Source organism: Prosopis cineraria, unplaced genomic scaffold (genome assembly GCF_029017545.1).
Source record: "Prosopis cineraria cultivar Desert tree isolate PC_DT_omini unplaced genomic scaffold, ASM2901754v1 PC1, whole genome shotgun sequence".
Classification (NCBI taxonomy): Eukaryota; Viridiplantae; Streptophyta; class Magnoliopsida; order Fabales; family Fabaceae; genus Prosopis; species Prosopis cineraria.
The window spans coordinates 34041180-34060888 of NW_026555332.1; the positions used below are offsets into that span (position 1 = coordinate 34041180).

The 19709-nt window shown below is 30.2% G+C and overlaps 1 long non-coding RNA gene across 1 annotated transcript; it reads right to left on the reverse strand.

Annotated features, from left to right (window-relative positions):
- Positions 1-6686: 6686 nt before the first annotated feature.
- Positions 6687-10314, reverse strand: LOC129313111 (uncharacterized). Its single transcript, XR_008593864.1, has 4 exons — positions 9961-10314; positions 8623-8898; positions 7129-7436; positions 6687-6950 (listed from the first exon to the last, which is right to left on the reverse strand). It is a non-coding gene; the product is annotated as an uncharacterized LOC129313111 (long non-coding RNA).
- Positions 10315-19709: the final 9395 nt, after the last annotated feature.

Sequence of the window (19709 nt, forward strand, 5' to 3'; positions counted from 1 at the left end):
TTTAGGAAAGAATGGCCCAATGAAGAAATTAATTAAATATAGTTTGAATATGATAAAAGCCCAAGAAACTGGACATTCTTGTATTCCCAAGACATTCTTTATTCATATTTTTCTTCAATTTTTTTACTAACAGACAACTTGTTTGTTGAGGTTTTTAAATTTGTTGATATATAAAACTTAAAGCGTGATCCACGTAAAGATGATCATGAGCTTTGTACTCTCCAATGCAATTACGTGCTTAAAGAAAAGTAAAAGTAAAACTGAATGTTGTAACTGTTCTTTAAAATAACTCTATAAATGATGTGAATAATGATAAAAATATATTTAAATATTTTTTTATACTATAAACTTTATTTTTTGAATTTTTAATTATTCATGTTTCCTTCAAGTTCAGTTTCAAGCATATTAATTAATTATTGAACATTTATGTTTAAATTTAATTTTATATTAGATGAAATAAAGGACTGACCCACCACAAATTCCTTATAAATCTATTTAGACATTTATATTGAAAGCAAAATAATTGGAACTTTTTTGTCATTTCACCAATTCGTTTTGATGTATTAAAAAAATTTAGAAGATGAGCACACGTATTTTTAAACTACAAGAAATGAAAATGAGATATGAGGAAAGATGCAAAAGTAATAGAGGTATCAATAATAAAAATGCAAAAAGAATAATAAGTCTAAAGTGACTAAAATTCAAATGATTAAAATGTAGAGAAAATTTAAAATTATAAAAAAATTGTAATCAAATCTAAATCCATAGAATTGTGTATCCAAGCGGTACCAAATTCCCTTAAATCCAAACACAACATTAAAAGATTATTTATAAAGACATGTATATAATTTTCTCAAAAAAGAACTAACAATTTTGAAAGAGATCAATGATAATAAACTAAAAATCCCCAACTCAAATTTCTTGCTTCTTTTGTTCTATAATTATATTATATGAGTTGTAGTGCAATTTATTATAAAATTAAAGGAAAATGGCAAATAAATCTCTTCAAAATAGGAAAAATGATAAAATAATGCCATAAAATGGAGTAATTTTTCTAAAATCTCTAGGGAGTTATCTATCATAATTTTTTTAACAAAATTGCATTTTTAAATTATACAAAATAATAGAAAGCATTGTTATAAAAATTCAAACCAAAGTTGTTAACAAACAAAGATAAAGTTTTTAATAAAGGAAACATACTTGTTACCACATGACTAAATTGAAGTTATGATTAATTGTGTTGGTAATACTTAATGTGAATTTGTTAATTAATAAGCTAAGGTTGTGTTTGGATGGGTGAATTTGGGTTAAAAATTTAGATTTAAAAATCTTATATTTAAAATCTCACATTTGAAATTCATATATTTTAAATTCTTTATTTGTAAGATATAAAAATTTTTAAATTATAATATTAAAATCTTTTATTTAGATCTTAAATAAAATTTCATATTTCATATTTGAATTTAAAGGCAATTCGGACAACATCAGTTGTTTGGTCCTAGTCAAAGTCGGCAGTCCAATCTAGATCAATAGTGGCAGCTCAATCTTAGTCGAATCCAACTATTTGAACCCAAATGACTTAGTGGTCCAATCTCAATTTGTAGTGGCAGTCTGGCCCCTTAATTGACATTGGAAGTCTGATCTCAAACAATGCCTACAAGTTAGCATGGATGATTACAATAATTTGAAGACTGCAAATTAGACCTAGATGATGACAACAAATCATTTCTTATTAACATTGGCATTTGGCAATGGATGATGAAGGCAGACCAATCGAAGATGGTGATCACAAATTAGTGCCAGATGACGATGGCTAACCAACATCAATTAGATGTGACAGACTAGCATTAGACAATGGTGGCAGATCGTCTCTGAATGACAGCATTAAACCAACATTGAATGATGATGGCAGCAATAAACCAGCACAAGTTGGTGAAGGAGAGTGGTTGAAAATGAATTGAAATTTGATATTCCTAAACTTGATTAACGCTATTGATCTAGTCCAGTTTGAAGTCTGTCATTCGATCCCAGTCAACGCTAGCAGTCAAGTCATAATCAAAGTCTTTTATCCGGTCAAAGTCATCGCCTATTGTTTAGTCCCAATCAAAGTCATTTATCTAATCTTGATCAACACCAGTGGTCCAGTCATAGTCGGAGCTAACAATCTAGTCTCTATCGAGGTTGGCAATCTAGTCTCTATCAAATGTAGCCTTCTGGTCCTAATCAGCATTAGCGGTTCGATTGGTGTAGCTAATTCGATCCCAATCCGCATGGTGGTTCGATCCCTATCAAAGTCAACAATTTAGTCCTAGTTAGCATCAACAATTTAGTCTCAATTGGCATCGACAATCCAATCCCCATCAAAATCGGCCATCCAATCTTGGTCATCATTTGCATTATGCTTCCTATTGAAGTTGGCCATCTAGTCCTGGTCAATGCTATTAATCTGATCTTGTGGAAGTCAACTAGAGGTAGCGATGCTGAAGTCAAGGAGGTTGTGAAGTTGACAAATAAACATGAAGAAAAAGAGAGGCTTCTATGAAAATTTGAAATAATAGAAATTTAGAAATGATATGAAATTACAAAGAAATTGGGGTTGGATTTGGCCATTTGTGTCAAATTCAAATCCACATATTTTTAATTACCCAAATACTAAATTTGGTTTAAATCCAAATTCACATGCATCTAAATATAGCATAAAGTTGTTAATATAAGAAATGTATTTTTTTTTATTACATAACTAAACTAACAACTACACTTTCTCTATTAACAACTTTACTTTTGATATTAATAACTTCAATTTATGTATTAACAGCTATGCTTTTTATTATTTTGCTTAGGGTCAACAAGGTAATTTTGTAAAAAAAAGTGTCAGATAAGTTCCTAGAGACATCATAGTAATTATTGCATTTTTGTGGTACTTATTTGTCATTTCCCATTTTGATGGGATTTACTTTTCAATCTACCTGGTATAAAACACTTTGATGTTTTTTCCCCATAATGACACTTTGATTTTTAATTGTTACATTTCTTATATTTTACCTTCACTCACTTGTGTGCCATCTTTTTAATCCTCCGAGAATAATGTTGGCCACTATTAAAGATTGTTACCCATAGTTCCTTTTGAATTTGATTTAATTAGGCCACAAGATGTTAAACTTTTGGGAGTGAAGCCATTAAATATATATCCTTTTTAAGATTTTGTTAAGAGATGAAGTATTAATTAGCCTCAAGATGATTTCCAAAACTCTCATATGACATTCATTTAGATTTGGACATTACCATATAACCAAGAAAGCTTCATAAAAATAAAAATAAAAATCTAACATACGTGTATCCTACAAATCAAATTATTCCAATTCAATTTGAATGGCATAGGAAGTTTTGATGCTAGCTATGGAAGTTCCATCACGTCACGTCTGGTGGGGCTGAAAAAAGCACGTGAAATGAGGTTTCTCACGGGGTTTTATATAGAGAAAATGGGACTTGTGAACACTATTGTTCCTCTACAAAACTTGAAGAAAGAGACAGTAAAATTGTGTCAAGAGATTCTGAGGAACAGCCCAACTGCGATCCGAGTTCTCAAGTCAGTTCTTAATGCAGTGGATGATGGCCATGCTGGACTTCAGGAACTTGGTGGAAACGCAACACTCACACTTTATGGCACTGAGGAAGCTAGCGAGGGAAAGATAGCATTCATGCAAAGTAGAGCCCCGGATTTTTGCAAGTTTCATAGGAGATCTTGATATTGATTTCAAACCATTTTTATTTCTAATTAATCTCATTTTTTTAATAATCCTCATAACTGGCCATTTCCCCCCCAAATTTTTACATTTAAGTCATGGCAAACATGACTTACCTCAACACTACATAATATCAATATCTAATATAAAATTTTATAGTAAGCCACAAATATTAATCAAAATTCATAAGCAACAATTTTTCTCTTACATTCCAAGCAATATGTTAAAATAAATTTGAAAAAGTCAACAATGGTATGCTTGTATAGTAAAAATTTGAACCATAACTTATTAGGATACATGTTCAAATCTCATGATTGATATGACAACCTTATTGGTTAACTATTTCTAAGTACTTCTATTAACACTTTCAGTTTACATGTATGGCCTATTGCTAATGATCTCCCAAGATTCAACTTATCAAAACTTGCTATGCTGCAAACTATACGCATTTGGATGAATTATAAGAGAAAGAAAACACACACATATATAATGATAAGGCAAAGTAAAGTATATTAATTATTAGGTAAGATGGAGGAAAAAATTTTGGGTAAGAAGGGCCCTCTAGTAATGGGATGAACCATGAATGGATGACAAAGAAGCCATAGCTGATCACCCAAATCAATCTCTGCCTCTGGTATATCAAAGCTTGCTTGGATATCATGTGCATGACTCCAACATGCAGTTCTAGTATGTAGTGATCCATAATAGGCTTTTAATGTTTAGAATGTGAGTAAAAATACCATTAAATGAGATCACCAAACTCATACTCTTCACATCTCAACACAAGTTTATGGTTATAAGCGTATTATACATTTCTACAGCTTTCATTAAACAAGAAACTCAAATATGGCTAAGAAGAGAAGTTTTGGCATGGGTTGAGAGAAACTGACAGATGAAGTTACACTTGTTTCATATCTTGATGAATTTTCACTTCTTAAATAAATTTTCAAGAAGAATATAATGGGCCAAGGAATTAATTAAATACATTTTGAATGTAATTACGCTCATTGCAAGCTCATATGGAATGTGTGGATGATGATGATGATGAGCCCAAGAAACATGAAATTATGGTATTCCCAAAGTATTTTGATTCACATTTTTTATTCAAACTTTTCACTATCATGCAGCTTGTTTGTTGAGCTTTTTAAATTTGTTAATATACAAAACTTAAATTGTGACTCAAATAAAGGAGATCATAAGTCTTATGCTCTCCAATAATGCAATTACCTGCTCAAAAAAACTATAATTGAATGGTGTAACTGTTCTTCAATATAACTCTATAAATGGTGTGGATGATGATAAAAGCATATGTGAATATTAATTTTCATACTATAAACATTATTTTTTTCCTTTAATTATTCATTTTTAATTTCCTTCCAATTCAATTTCAAGTAGACAACTAATTATTAAAAATTTATGATTAATAGTAATTTTATATCAGGTTAAAGTAGTAAATGAATCACCTTCCTCACATATTCCTTATAAATTTATTTAGTCATTTATGGTGAAAACAAAATAATTGGAAATTTTTTATTGTTTCAACAAATCCTTTGATGCATAATTTTTCCCCCCATTTTCACAGTTAGACATTAGGCAACTTCTTTCATAAGCCTTCTTCTTAAATGGCACTTGAAGCAAACTTCAAACGGACAAAAGGTGAAGGGGATGCTTGTGTTTGTCATGAGTCATTATGAATACGTTGGACAGTTCTAAAAGGCAATTAAAGATCAAAGGAAAGGAAAGGAAGTTATTTATAGAAAGCAATTGGATCTAATAGTAAAATCCACAAATCTATCATGGGTTGAGAAAATAAATCCAACAAATCCAAAATAAAATGAAATCAGAGGATTGCAGCGACAACAATAACTCATATATATTAAATATGTGAAATGAATAATTGAAATAAACTTAAAAGACTAAAAATTATATTTAAAATTACAACAAGAAATATTTTTTGATTTGGTCAAATCCAAATCCTTGGATATTTTATATATTTAAATTAAATGGAGAATTTTGCTCAAATCAAAATTCAAATAGCTAAATCCTCATGTTTATCCTAGATTAAAGTAGTAAATGAATTATCCACCAAACAAATTTCTCATATATTTATTTAGACATTTATGGTAAAAGCAAAATAATTGGGATTTTTTAATCATTTCAGCAATTTCTGAGTTTATTTTTTTTCCTATTGTTAATTAAAAAATCTCATTCAAACAACTTGAGTGTATTTTTTATTTGGTCTTTCACTTCCCCTTTTCACAGAATTTAAAACAATATGTTCCACCCTTCTCCTTGACATCTCCAGGGCTTTCTTTATACATATATCCATATCATCTTAAACTGTTTTTTTATTTTTGGTTACAATTTTCTCCTCCATAGATACAAAATCGACAAAGGATCAAATTGAAAAAAAAAAAAAAACAAAGAAAGAAAACTTCAATGCACAAAATCAAGAATATGAGGAATCCATCCAAAGATAGGAATTGGGTAACCAGATTTTAGTCAAATAAGTCTACACCAATAACAAGGGCATACAGCCCGAGCCCATATGTAGGTGCTTTCTTTTTTTTTTTTTTTAAGTTGGAGCTAGACCGTGAACATGTAATAGGCCTTGCCTAGCCTGAACATTTTTAAATATCTACTTCATACATAGGCTTTTAAAAGGACATCTAAATTTAAGCTCAGAAGCTTTAAGAAGGCCTCAAGTAGACCAACCAGTATGTAAGTTTTAGCAAGTTTCGAAGTCTACATATTTCATATTTTAAATAGACTTAAAGTCTTGAAAAATATTTAAAGCCTCTCACTGAACCAAGATAATTTCCAAAATGAGTCAGCCTCAAATGATTATAGTTTTCATTTAGAGAGTTTCGGTTTTGGCCATGGTCATCCATGCATCCATGAAGTCTCCAACAAATTTATAGCAAGTTATCACAATACATAAAATTTATATAACTCATATCAAACTTTTTACTATGTATAAAAATGCATGTTTCGTGGCATAAATTACAATATATTACATACTTCAACATTTGAAAAATTAGAAAATAAAATTTGAAAAAAAAGATATGTTGCCGGTGGTTAAACTTTGTCTTGTCCTGGTAATGGACATTGACAGCTTAATCTCCAATGGTTATCTGTTTCTATCTCCTTATGGCTGAGCTTTTCTATGATCAAAGGCAATGCCTTTTCAGATACACCTTCTGATTCCTGGCACATATATAATTAGACTACAATTAGCACTTAATTATATACAAGGGAATGTGCAGATATTATATATATATATATATATATATCCACATGCAAAATCAAGGTTAAAAAGATATATATCTTTTGATTATGCAATTGCAGAAGCAAAATGGTGAAAAATAATAAAAGATGACATTACTTGGTAATAAGATCATATTAATTTCTGGTGCTTTATCTCATTATCTTCTCTTCTGTCATCAATAGAGGCTCCCTTGTCTTCAGCTGAGCTCAAGGTGGCATACCTCACCCCCTTAACCTCTACTTGTTCAACGGGTTATGGAGGCCTCCCGGAATATCATTGTCGGCGAGACCATTATATCTAACTCCGTCAGCTATCGACTCATGAGATGGTTTTAATGCTTAGAATGTGAGTAAATATATCTGATTCATGAATAACTTCTTCAGCACCTTCATGTATAATTTGGTGACTTAAACCCATAACCAAGCCTGCAATGAAGAAAGAGCTTTGATATCTCTAACAAAAAGTTAGATCAAATCTCAAAGACATAACATGAAGAGAAATGCTTGTGAATATCTCTGTTGTAGTTATATGCTCCGAGAGATATATATTGAGGGATAAAGCTACACTTGCCTCCATGTCTTGATACCGGTTTCTTAAATAGATTTTTGGGAAGTGTACTTGGCCATGAAATTAAATAAATTTTCAATATCGCTCACATTTTTCATCAATTTTCAAAATCATAGAGAACTTGTTTGTTGAGCTTCTTTGTTGATACGTAGAACTTCAAGCACGACTCTGATAAAGGAGAATGAGATTTTCGTGATCTCCAATATGCAGTTGCACTCTTCAAGAAAGGCAAAAATCATGCAAGCCATATAACTGTTCCTCAATTTGAGCCTATTAATGGCGTGAAGGATGATCAAAGCAACTGAACCTATATACCTTTCATACTATGAACTACGTTTTTCTTTAACCATTCGCACGTCTTCTTTTAATTTCAATTTCCAACAGACTATTGGCTGAGCATTTATGATTATAGTGATTTTGTATTGAGCCAAAGTAAATGAGTGATCCACCTGATCACAAACTCCTTAATTTCTTTAGAAATTTATCACGAAAGCAGGAAGAAAAAGGAGGAAATCTTTCTCCTTTAAACTATTACAATCAGACAACCATTAATCTTGACCTTTCTTCATTTTGGAAAGCACTTAAAGCAAACTTCAAACGAACAAAAAGATGAATGCGTTCTCCATTACAGTTATGCATTAGAGGTATGCATGGGTCAGTTCCTGGGCCAAGCCAATGACCCAAATTGTCATGGGTTTGTTCTGATTTTTGCACAATTCTAAAAGGCGATATTCTAGGAAGAAAAGGGAAGAGATGGTATAAAGAGAAGGCAAATGAATGAAGAGGATGAAGATGAGAAAACAATCAACATAAATGAGATTGAAAGGGGAATATTCAAACCCACAAACCTAGTAGAGATAAGAAATTAAATCCAACGTATCCAATGGAATCCAACAAATCCAAAAAAATATAAAGCTGGGTATATGAGTCAGGTCCATCGAACTACCCACAAAAGTCATTTTTTTCAAGCTTGGGCTTGGAAAATTGGAGCATTCTTTTTTTTTTTTAAATAAAATTTAGGTGAGTTAGGTACAAGGAGCATACCAGGACTAGGACATGCCTCCAAGTTCAACGATCCATAATCCATTAGGTTGCAGATTTGAACCCCACTGTCAATATGAAATAGTAGGCTGTTTGTAAGTACTTCTGGCCCCCCACCATTGGAGCCTAAATGCATGGTTTGGTGCAGGTGTGCTCCCCTTTTTTGAGTCTAAATGCATGCTCTGGCATTGGTGAGCTCCAGGATCCATGGTGGGATTTTAATGTTTAGAATGTGAGTAAAGATATTGATTACTAAGATCAACCTCATATTCTTCGCATCTGCAAAAGTTTTATGGTTATAAGGGTATTGTTCAACGAGAGCTTTTATCAAACAAGAAACTCGTATATGGCTAATAAGAGAAGCTTTGGCATGGGTTGAGAGGAACTATGAAGCTACACTTGCTTGATGTCTCAATGAATGTTCACTTCTTAAATAGATTTTCACAATACAACAGACCAAGAAATTAATGAAATATTTTTTTAATACAATTACTCGATCATGGCAAGCTCATATGGATTGTGTGAATGATGATAAAAACCCAAGAAACTGATCATTATTCACAATTTTCTTCGAATTTTTAACTGTCAGACAACTTGTTTGTTGAGCTTAATTTCTTAATTAGTCGATATAAGGGACTTAAAGCGTGACTCAGATAAAGGAGACGCTCAAACAAGGGCAAAAATATAATTGAATGCTGTAACTGTTCCTCAACGTGACCCCACGAATGGTGTGAAAAGTAAGTTTCTTTTTTCTTTAATGATTCATGATTCCTTCAACTTCAGTTTCGAAGAGACTGTCTGTTGAAAATTTATTTTTAACACTAATTTTATATTAGAGGACAGTAAATGAATGATCCACCTCGTAAATTTCTTATATTTATTTAGACTTTTTGATGAAAGCTAAAAAACAATTGGTTTTTGAATATTGATCACATTTTTCGTCAATTTCCACGATTGGAAAACTTGTTTAAAAGCTTTTTTGTTCATACATAGGACTTAGCATGACTCTGATTCAGAAGAATGAGATTATATTATCGTGATCGCTAATATGTAGCTACACCCTTCAAGAAAGGAGGACCGAGCTTATCCTTTCCCTAATTTTGTTTTCTCCAATTCAAAAAAAAAAAAGCTACAAACGATGCCACACAACAAACAAACAAGATTGAAGGACATCGCACCAACACAACATATAATATATAAATAATCGCAGATCAGAGCAACAAGGCAACAAGGCAAAATCAAAAGATAAACCCATACAAATCAGCCACCAGAAGCCAACAATCCAACAAATGAACAAGCCAACAACTGCGAGCACGAGCAGAACAGTGTGAGGGGATAAACCTGAAGGACGAGCACGAGCGACTGGAGATGAAAACGCGAGATCGAAGTTGATGGAGTTGTAAAAGCGATAAAACGAAGGAACCGAGGAGAACAGCGAGTCTGGAGCTTCGAACGAAGGAGAACGGTGACTGGACCTTCGAACGATCGAAGGGGAACGACGATGGAGGAATTACCGAACCAGGAGTGCAGCAGCTGCAGGAGAAGGGCGAGTCTGGACTATGGAGTTTCGAAGGGGAAGCAGCTGAAGAGACGATCGAAGGAGATCTGACGACTGGACAGTGGAGGCTGGAGAGCGGAGCTGGAAGTCAAGAAGTAGTGCGCCGCTTGAAATCCTAGGGCAGGAGAAGGAAAATGAAACTAATAAACGAAGCAGAAAAGAGCAATTGCAAGATAAACATTAAATATTATAGAATATAATATATAAAAATATAAAATATAAAATATAATATATAATACATATGCATATACATATACATATACATATATATCAGTTATGCTTGCTGCTTGCAGGCTTAGTGTGCGTTTGGTTTTCAGTTTATCAAAAATTTATTTGGTAAAAGTTCATTTGGTGAAAGTCAGTTTTGTGAAAGTCAGTTGTTATAACGAAATTTGTGTTTGGATATATTTTTTCAAAAGTCAGTTTGATACTTTAAAAGTTGTTTGGTTTGTGATAGTGAAATGTACTTTTGAGTGTACAATTACCAAAAAGGACATTAATTTATAATGATTTATAATTTTTATTATACAAATGTAATATATTTAAAATATTTAAAAAATATAATAAAGATTTTAAATAATATAAATTTTGATCTATAATGCTAAAAATTTGATCTCTAGTTATTTGTATTTTTTAATTTGTAATTTTAAAAGATGTAATAAAGATTTATAATTTTTAATATACATTAATGCTAAAAATTAACGTGATTAATTATTCAATTTATAATACTAAAAAAATTGATACCTAATTATTATTATTAAAATAATAATTATATTTTAATGAATTAACTATTTCTTAAATAAAAGAATAAGAGATTAAACTTAGAGTAGTATGGTCAAATAATATCCTACTTTTCAAATCCACTTTTCAAAAGTTTCAAATAGTTACATTTCAAAAATTCACTTTCAGCTACTGTTTGAATGTACTTTCAGGATGTACTTTCCTACGAAATATTCTACCCAAATAATTTTTAACTTTCTGAAAGTAAAATTTTGCTTTCTGAACGTGAAATGGAAGAAAACCAAACGGACCCTTAGATATTAGACTTTAAAAATTCCACCAGACCAGTTTAGATATATAAAGCTCTAAACAGGCCTTAAACTTGGCCTATTCAAGCTATAGGTTGTTTGATAGAAGTCTAATTTATTCCTACCTCTAAACTTATCGTTAAAATCATTTCTGTGGCGTTCTAAATATTTTTGTAGTCCAAACTCTCTTTTAACAATTAAAAATAATGCACTATTATTCATACTATTAAAAATAGGATTAAAGTCTAATTTTACTTTTATTTATTTTTTAAAAGTATTAGGTACCTTATATTTTTAAGTGAGATAATTTTATCTTTAAATTATTTTTTTGAGAAGTAAAAAACCCCCTTCTATTAATCAATTATTAATTTTTCTATTTTTTATTGACTTGGCATATGTGTGGAACCCATATGTAGTGACATGTTCGGCTACACAAAAGACTAACTTAACAGGACTTTGGTCTAACTGAAATCTGATTTTTTTTTATGAAAAGAACTAAGTTAAGTAACCTGTGGTCTAGTCCAGTCCTAGTATAACCTGAAGTTAAACAACATTGAACTGGTCCAATAGGATTAGGAGACTAATCCTGATCTTATCCAACATCTTACTTTTTTTCATCTATGAGAGGTAGCAATTTATTTTAACATAATAAACTTAATTAATATAATAAAATTACTTATAGACATATAAAATTTATTATAACAATAACAATTATAAATTCATAACAATTTCCAACAATAATAAAAAGTATTTTAGTTACAATACAAATTATTCAAATTAAACAACCTTCAACATGTCTAAAATCCATTATATCCAGTTAACAATAAATTTTAACAATAAAAAGAAAAAATTAAGGTTGGTCAATGCTAAAATTTTGCTCAGTATTCATGACTTTACAAGTATAAAACAAAAAAAATACTAATTATTATTACAAATTAACTTATTGTAACAATAATTAATAAATTAATTATAATTATATTAAATAAATTTATAGGATCGGACTGAGCCAAATGGTTCAGATGCTCGATCTCTTATCCTTCCAATTCAAAGAAAGAGTCTAGTCTTTTTAGTTTTTTTTTTTGTCCTGAAAGATCAGTTTTTATCTATACCGAACAAGACCAAGCTTATCTCAGGTTGGATCGAACCGAACTGGACTGGAGGACTTTTGCACAACCCTAATGACATATAGGACTTTGATCACATCCTTTAGTGTTAATTAGCCCTTGAACTCTTTTTCTAGAAACACCGAGTATTTTAAAATCTTTTTTTAAGAGCACCGGACACTCTCAAGTTTTGTTAAAATAAAATTTAATAGATATTGTTAAAATATTAAATATTTTAATACTTAATAATTTAAACATTATTATTTAAAATATTACATCACTCAATGACTCAATTTAATATTTTAATGTTTTTGATATTTTGTAATTTTATATTAAAAACAAAGAGAATGAATTTTCAAATTAACAAAGAGAATTTTTCTTTTCATCTCTCCATCTTTCTCTGGTTAAGTAACTTTTTTTTCATTATACATTAATGAAATAAGCTACATCTTTTAAATAAACATTTTTATCGGCATATTGTTGATCCTGATTTGTCATATTTCTAATTTTACATCTAACACTACAATGCACAAGAAGTATTAAATTTAGATAATGTAATGTTTTGGAGGAGATCATTATTTGACCCAAAAAAATTATAGAAAATGACCTAAAAATTTAAAAAATTTAACTAATATTAAAAATATAAGTAAGTTTCGATACACACAAAAGGCGTAACGATTTGGGTATTGTTTTGAAAAGAAAATTGAAGATTGATATAAAAAAAGATGTAATCTATAAATTTATAAAATGCTAGTTTGAGTTGTTAATATTTAAAAAATAATTTATAAATTTTAAATGAATATTTATAAATAATAATATTTAAATTATTAAATATGAAAATAATTAATATTTTTGTAATATTTATTAAATTTTATTTTATTAAAACTTCAAAGTACCCAGTGCTTCTAGAAAAAAAATTTAAGATGCCTATTGTTTTTGAAAATAGAGTTTAGGGACAAATTAGCTCTAAACAACTTGATTGGAGTACTTTTCACTGTGTGTGAATCCCCTAATAGCCTCCTAATAGAATGACATTTTTGGACCTTAAAAAAAATATTTCAGGAAAAAATTGCCCTATTTAAAAGTATAAGATACTCAATGCTCTTAAAAAATAAGTACAAAGGCAATATTGAACTTTAACCCTTAAAAATATTAACTTTGATTATTAGTTCACCTAATAAAATTTAGAAAATGACTCAAACATTATAAGAAGAAGACTTAAAAAATTACAAATAGATACCCTATAAAAAAATTAATATTGATGAGATCTTATAAATGATAAATCGACAAATGTTATTTCCTTATATGTAAAATCATCCAACGGTAATGAATTTACCTTTAGTCTGCAAAAATCAAGAATGAGAGATGAAAGAAATGTAAGAGCAACAAAGACAAGAGACATCAACAGTAATATCATGAATATCATGAGATGATTAATATGGCTGAAAATTTTCCTCTTTTCTTCTATACTAATCTTCGAAGTACTTTCATTATTAAATGTTACGTTATTTTGAAAATAAAAAAATAATAAAAATAATTTTTTTTTTTCATTCTTCCTTATTTTACAGAATAATAATCTCAAAACACTAAAAAGATGTTTCTGTTTTTCTATTCTTAAGAATAATATCTTAACGTGTAATAATTTAGTTGGAATTATCATTATTTAAATAAAAGGTTTTTTGCTCAAAAAAAAAGTTGAGAGTTTAAATCCGAACTCTTGCACATGCAGTAATTTAATTAGAAACAATTTACTGTCTGTTTTTAGCACCAGGGAAAAGTTTTACTCTATGCTCATCTATGACATTTGATCTGGACATCATTATATAAACAATGAAAGCTTAATAAAACATCTAAAGAAAAATGATAATTAAGGACCTTATAGGAAACTTAATAATGGTTGCTTCCCAAATTTTGGTACAAATAATTTGAACTGAAATAAGCTTCAGAATTAGCTCCTTGCTAGCTAGCTCCTTATGGCTGGACTTTTCTATCAAAGACAATGATGCTTTTTCAAATACACTTTGATTCCTGATACAGAATGTGAGTGGATGGAACATCTGGATCCATTACAAAGAAGATCAAACTTTCATGGTTCTGATAAATCTAAAGGTTAATTAAGTTACTTATAATAATTATTAAAGGCTCATGAATAATCTTGTGTCTCTAGGTAGTGCAAAACCCACAATGTCCCATCTACCCTTTAGTACCCCAACCTTTCAACTGTTTTTCTCTTTTTCTTTTTCTTTTGATTCCTATATTTTACATAAAATGAGATTTATTTTGATATCTTACAGTAATTATAATTTTATTTTATGATTTTTTCAAGAAAAACACTAAAATTGTGCAATTTTAGTTTGTTTTCTTTGAAAAATTGCAAAACTACACTGTTTTATAAGAGTCAAAATGTCATTTTACTTAAAATATAATGATCAAAAGAAAAAATAGAAAAATAATTGGAAGTATGTAGGACGGGGCATCAGATGGTTGGATGATAAGGCAAAGGAAAAATAGTGAAAAATCAAAGGAAAATTAAAAAAGTGGGAAATGTAATAATCAAGAGAGAAATCATACACACACAATGGTATAAAGGCAAAGACAAATGGTAAAAAATCAAAGGAAAAATCGTACCTAAATGGACGACACAAAAGCCATAGTTGATCATTACTGGCCAATCAATCTCTGCCTCTGATATATGAAGGCTGGCTCGCACGCAAATGACTCCAACATGCAGTTGCAGCAGGTGGTCATCCATGTTAGGATTTTAATGTTTAGAATGTGAGTAAAAATACCTCTAATGACATCATCAAACTCATTCTTCACATTTGCACAAGTTTATGCTTATTAGGGTATTGCTCAACTCTAGAGCTTTCATTAAACAAGAAACTTAGTGCTCATATATGACTAAGAAGAAGAGATGAAAATGAGATATGAGGGAAGATGCAAAAGTGATAGAGGTATCAATAATCAAAACACAAAAAGAACAATAAATTTGAAGTGACTAAAATTCAAGTGATTAGGATGTAAAGAAAATTTAAAATTATAAAAAAATTGTAATCAAATCCAAATCCATAGAATTGGGTATCCAAGTGGTACCAAATCCTTCTAAATCCAAACATAGCACTAAACGATTATTTATAAAGACATGTATCTAATTTTCTCGAAAAAGAACTAACAAATTTGAAAGAGATCAATGATAATAAATTGAAAACCCCCAACTCAAATTTCCTGCATCTTTTCTTCTATAATTATATGAGTTGTAGTGAAATTTATTACAAAAGGAAAATGGCAAGTAAATCTCTTCAAAATAGGAAAAATGATAAAACAATATCACAAAATGGAATAATTTTTCTAAAGTCTCTAGGGACTAATTCATTACAATTTTCTTTTACAAAATTACATTTTCAAAATATACAAAATAATAGAAAGCATAGTTATTAAAATTTAAACCAAAGTTGTTAACAAACAAAGATAAAGTTTTTAATAAAGGAAACATGTTTGTTATCATATGACTAAATTGAAGTTATGACTAATTGTGTTAGTAATACTTAAATTGGATTTGTTAATTAATGAGCTAAGATTGCATTTAGATGGGTGGATTTAAGTTGAAAATTTGAATTTTAAATTTTAAATTTTAAATTTGTATATTCTAGATTCTTTATTTGGATGATATAAAAAATTTTAAATTACAATATTAAAATCCTTTATTTGGATCTTAAATAAAATTTCATATTTAAATTTAAAGGGAATTTGAACGACATTAGTGGTTCAGTCCTAGTCAAAGTCAGTAGTCCGATCTAGATTAGGAGTGGTATCTTGATCTCAATTGACTCTAGCTATTTGAACTTGAATGACATCAGTGGTCCAATCTTGATCGGTAGTGGTAGTCTAGTCTTGATTGACATCAAAAGTTTGATCCCAAACAACACCTATGGATCAGTATGGGACGATTGCAACAATTCAAGTACTACAGATTGGACCTAAATGATGACACCAGACCATTCTCTATTAACATTGACATTTCGCATTGGATGATGAAGGGGGACCGACAGATCGATACTGGATGGTGATTGTAACATCCCAATTTAAATTTTAATAGTTAATTTGGGTTAATAGAAATTTAAAAAAATAAATAATAATATTTAGAGGTAAGAAAATTAGTAGAAAATGATTATTAAATCTAATTTAGGATATAATTCTAAATTAAAAAAAAATTAAAAAAAATTTATTAAAAAAAATTAATTAAAAAAATAATAAAAAAATATTATTAAATTATTATTATAATAAAAAAAAGGGAAAAGGTATGCAAAAAAAAAAAAGAAGAAGAAGGAAGAAAACGTGAATGCTTTCGGCCGCCTCAATAGTAAAATAAAATAATAATAAAAAAAGAAAGAAGAAGAAGAGAGAAAAGAATAAAAAAAATGTGTGGGACCCACTGAAATTTTATAAAAACTCACCTGTTCCTTCATTTCTTCATTCCTTCTTTCGTGCGTGAGCTGAGGCAGAGAGAGCATCTGTGAGCCAAGTTCACCGGTGCTGGGTTTTAAGGTAAGAATTTTTAATAGGATATTTAGAGTGTGATTTTAAGCTTTTCAAGACTAAGTAAGTGTTCTAAAAATTCTTCTTAGTCATCCTTCTTCTTTAGTTTCTGAGTTTGTAGTGGTAAAAAATTTAAGATCTGAAAGAGGGATGAATTTATGTTGAATAAATATGATTTTTGAGGTTGTCAGTAGTATAATAAATGTTCTAGAGTATAAATTTATTGATGATCTTTGAATCTGTGGCTTATGGATCAAATTCTAAACTAGATCTGAAAATATATGTTGATTTATTGAGGTTTAGATGATTATTTGGGACGAGAAATGAATTATTATGGTTATAGGATTATGATTCTAAGCTAGAGACTCAATTTTTAATTTTTGGGTATTTTAGGTACGAATTTATGAAATAAAAAGAAAATTTTGATAATAGAAATTAGTTTAGAAGCTAATTTTTTTGATTATTAATGTTTATTGATAATTAAAAGAGGAGTTAAAAATTTTACTTAATAGTATTAACTCTAAATTTGTATTAAGATTGAGATTAGAAATTATGTTATATTTTTAATTCTATTATTAGAATTATTTTATTAGTTTCAAAAATTGAAACTAATATTTATAAATAATATGTTATTTGTAGATTGTATTACTGGTGAAGATTGTGGTGAGAGAGAAATTTTAAGGAATAATTTATTGAAAAAGCCACAAGGTAACCATGCTTTTAATTTGTGATTAGTGTTACTTCTTGTTAATTAGGTGATTATTGAGAAAATTATGAATTTTGTAATATTGTATAATTGTGCAATATTATTATGAATTTGTTTAATTATTGTGGGAGGTGTTGGGAGACTTGCTATTATTGTTGTATTTATGTGCCACGTGGTACGCCCCTATTGGAGCTCAATAGGTGGCTTGTAAGGGCTCGGGCTAATCTACCTTTGGCCGGGTAATTTAGCACCGAGTGAGGGCTATGGCTCGAGGTTAATGGAGGGATATAAGGATGGTTGTTTGTGTGTATTGTATTATTTCTTATATTTATTGGAATTATATTATTTTTAATTCTCACTTAGTAAACACACACTTAACTGTTTGTATACACTATCATAAATTGGCTTTGGTTACTGGGACTTTTGAGTCTCATTATGTGGTTAACAATTTTCAGGAGAAGAGCCACGAGTGACACGTGGAGGAGTCCCAGAGGCTTAGTGGTATAAATCCACTGTCTCTTTTGGGTATTTAATTTATGATTTATAATGTGTTATATTGCCACTATTAGGGCTTTTTGTTTATTGTCAATTATATGAATATATAAATGTAATCATGCTTTTCAAACTATTTCTATTTGTGGTACAATTTGGATGACTGTAATTTTAATATTTGGTTTACTTTTGATTGGTTAAAATGGCATGATTATAAGGCCAAATAACTGGTTTATGTTGAAAAATGACTAAATTGCTTATTTTACTTGTTGGGAGTATAAGGATGGACAAATGTGATTTAGTTTACTTGTTGGGAGTATAAGGATGGACAAATGTGATTTAGCCTAATGGCATGTGGGAGGTAAAAATTTATCTGAAATGTTATAGTGTATGAGTTGAAGCCAATTATAAAATATTTTATAATTGAAGTTATTGATATAAAACTGTGATGGGTGACTGTAACCCAACTATGGTTGAGTTAAATTATATAAAAAAAAAATTTTGGTGTGTTACAAATTTTGGTATCAGAGCTACATGTTTCAAATTCTTATAAATTATGAAATTGTTATACATTAACCTAGTTTATTGGCAATATACATTATTAAATCATAATACTTCTCCATTATTTTTCTTGTCTTGAGATTAGTGTTAACTTAATTATGTGACTTCCATCCTTTAGGAGGGGAGAGATGGTGTCCAAAACTAGGAGAGGTGGCGAAATTGTCGGTGATTCTATAGATCCAATAGGAAATAACATACCTTCACTGCCACAACCAGAGCCCACACAGCAATAAATTGGGCAGGGCGAGCCTATACAGTCACAACTAAGGCAGGATGAGCCAACCATGAGGCAAATGATGGATCTACTATATAATCTTAGTGACCGCATGAAGAGACAAGAAGAAGAGTTAGCCGCTTTAAGACAATATAAGGAGAATTCCAACCAAGAGGGAAATGGCCAACAAGAAGGAAGTCATACCAAGGTATTTAATGCGAGCCAATCTGTTGATGAAGGCTCACCTCCCTATTCTCACCATGAGACTAGTTCGAAGAATGTGAGTCTTCACTCTGAGCAACAGACATCCACGATCACAAAGATCTGGAGTACTTTTCGTAAGTTTAATCCTCCTACTTTCGATGGAAATCTTAAGCCAACGGTGGTTGAAGAATGGATAGATCAATTGGAGAGTATTTTTCGTATGGTTGTGTGCACTTCTAATCAAAAGGTGCAGCTGGCAATATTCCTACTACAGAAGAGTGCTAAGAAATGGTGGGAAACATCAGGACCGAAGGATGATTCCTCTCTTACTTGGGAAGATTTTAAAGCCATATTGTTCGAGAATTATTTTCCTACTGCACTGAGAGTAGAAAAAGAGGCTGAGTTTCATGCATTCCGCCAGGGTGATCTAGATGAGGATGAATTTATTGAACAATTCTCAGAATTATCTAAATACTCCACTTACCTCCAAAAACATGAAGATACAGAGTGGATGGCTGAACGATTACTAGAGAAGGCGAGGCCTGATCTAAGGGAACAGTTAGCCCCTTTTGAGATCAAGACATTCAGTGAGATGTGCAATAAGCTTCGAATAGTTTCTCGGAGGAAGAGAGAGGCTAGATTAGAAGCTGATAGAGAGAGGAGGAAAGAACCTCATGGGAAGCCCCCT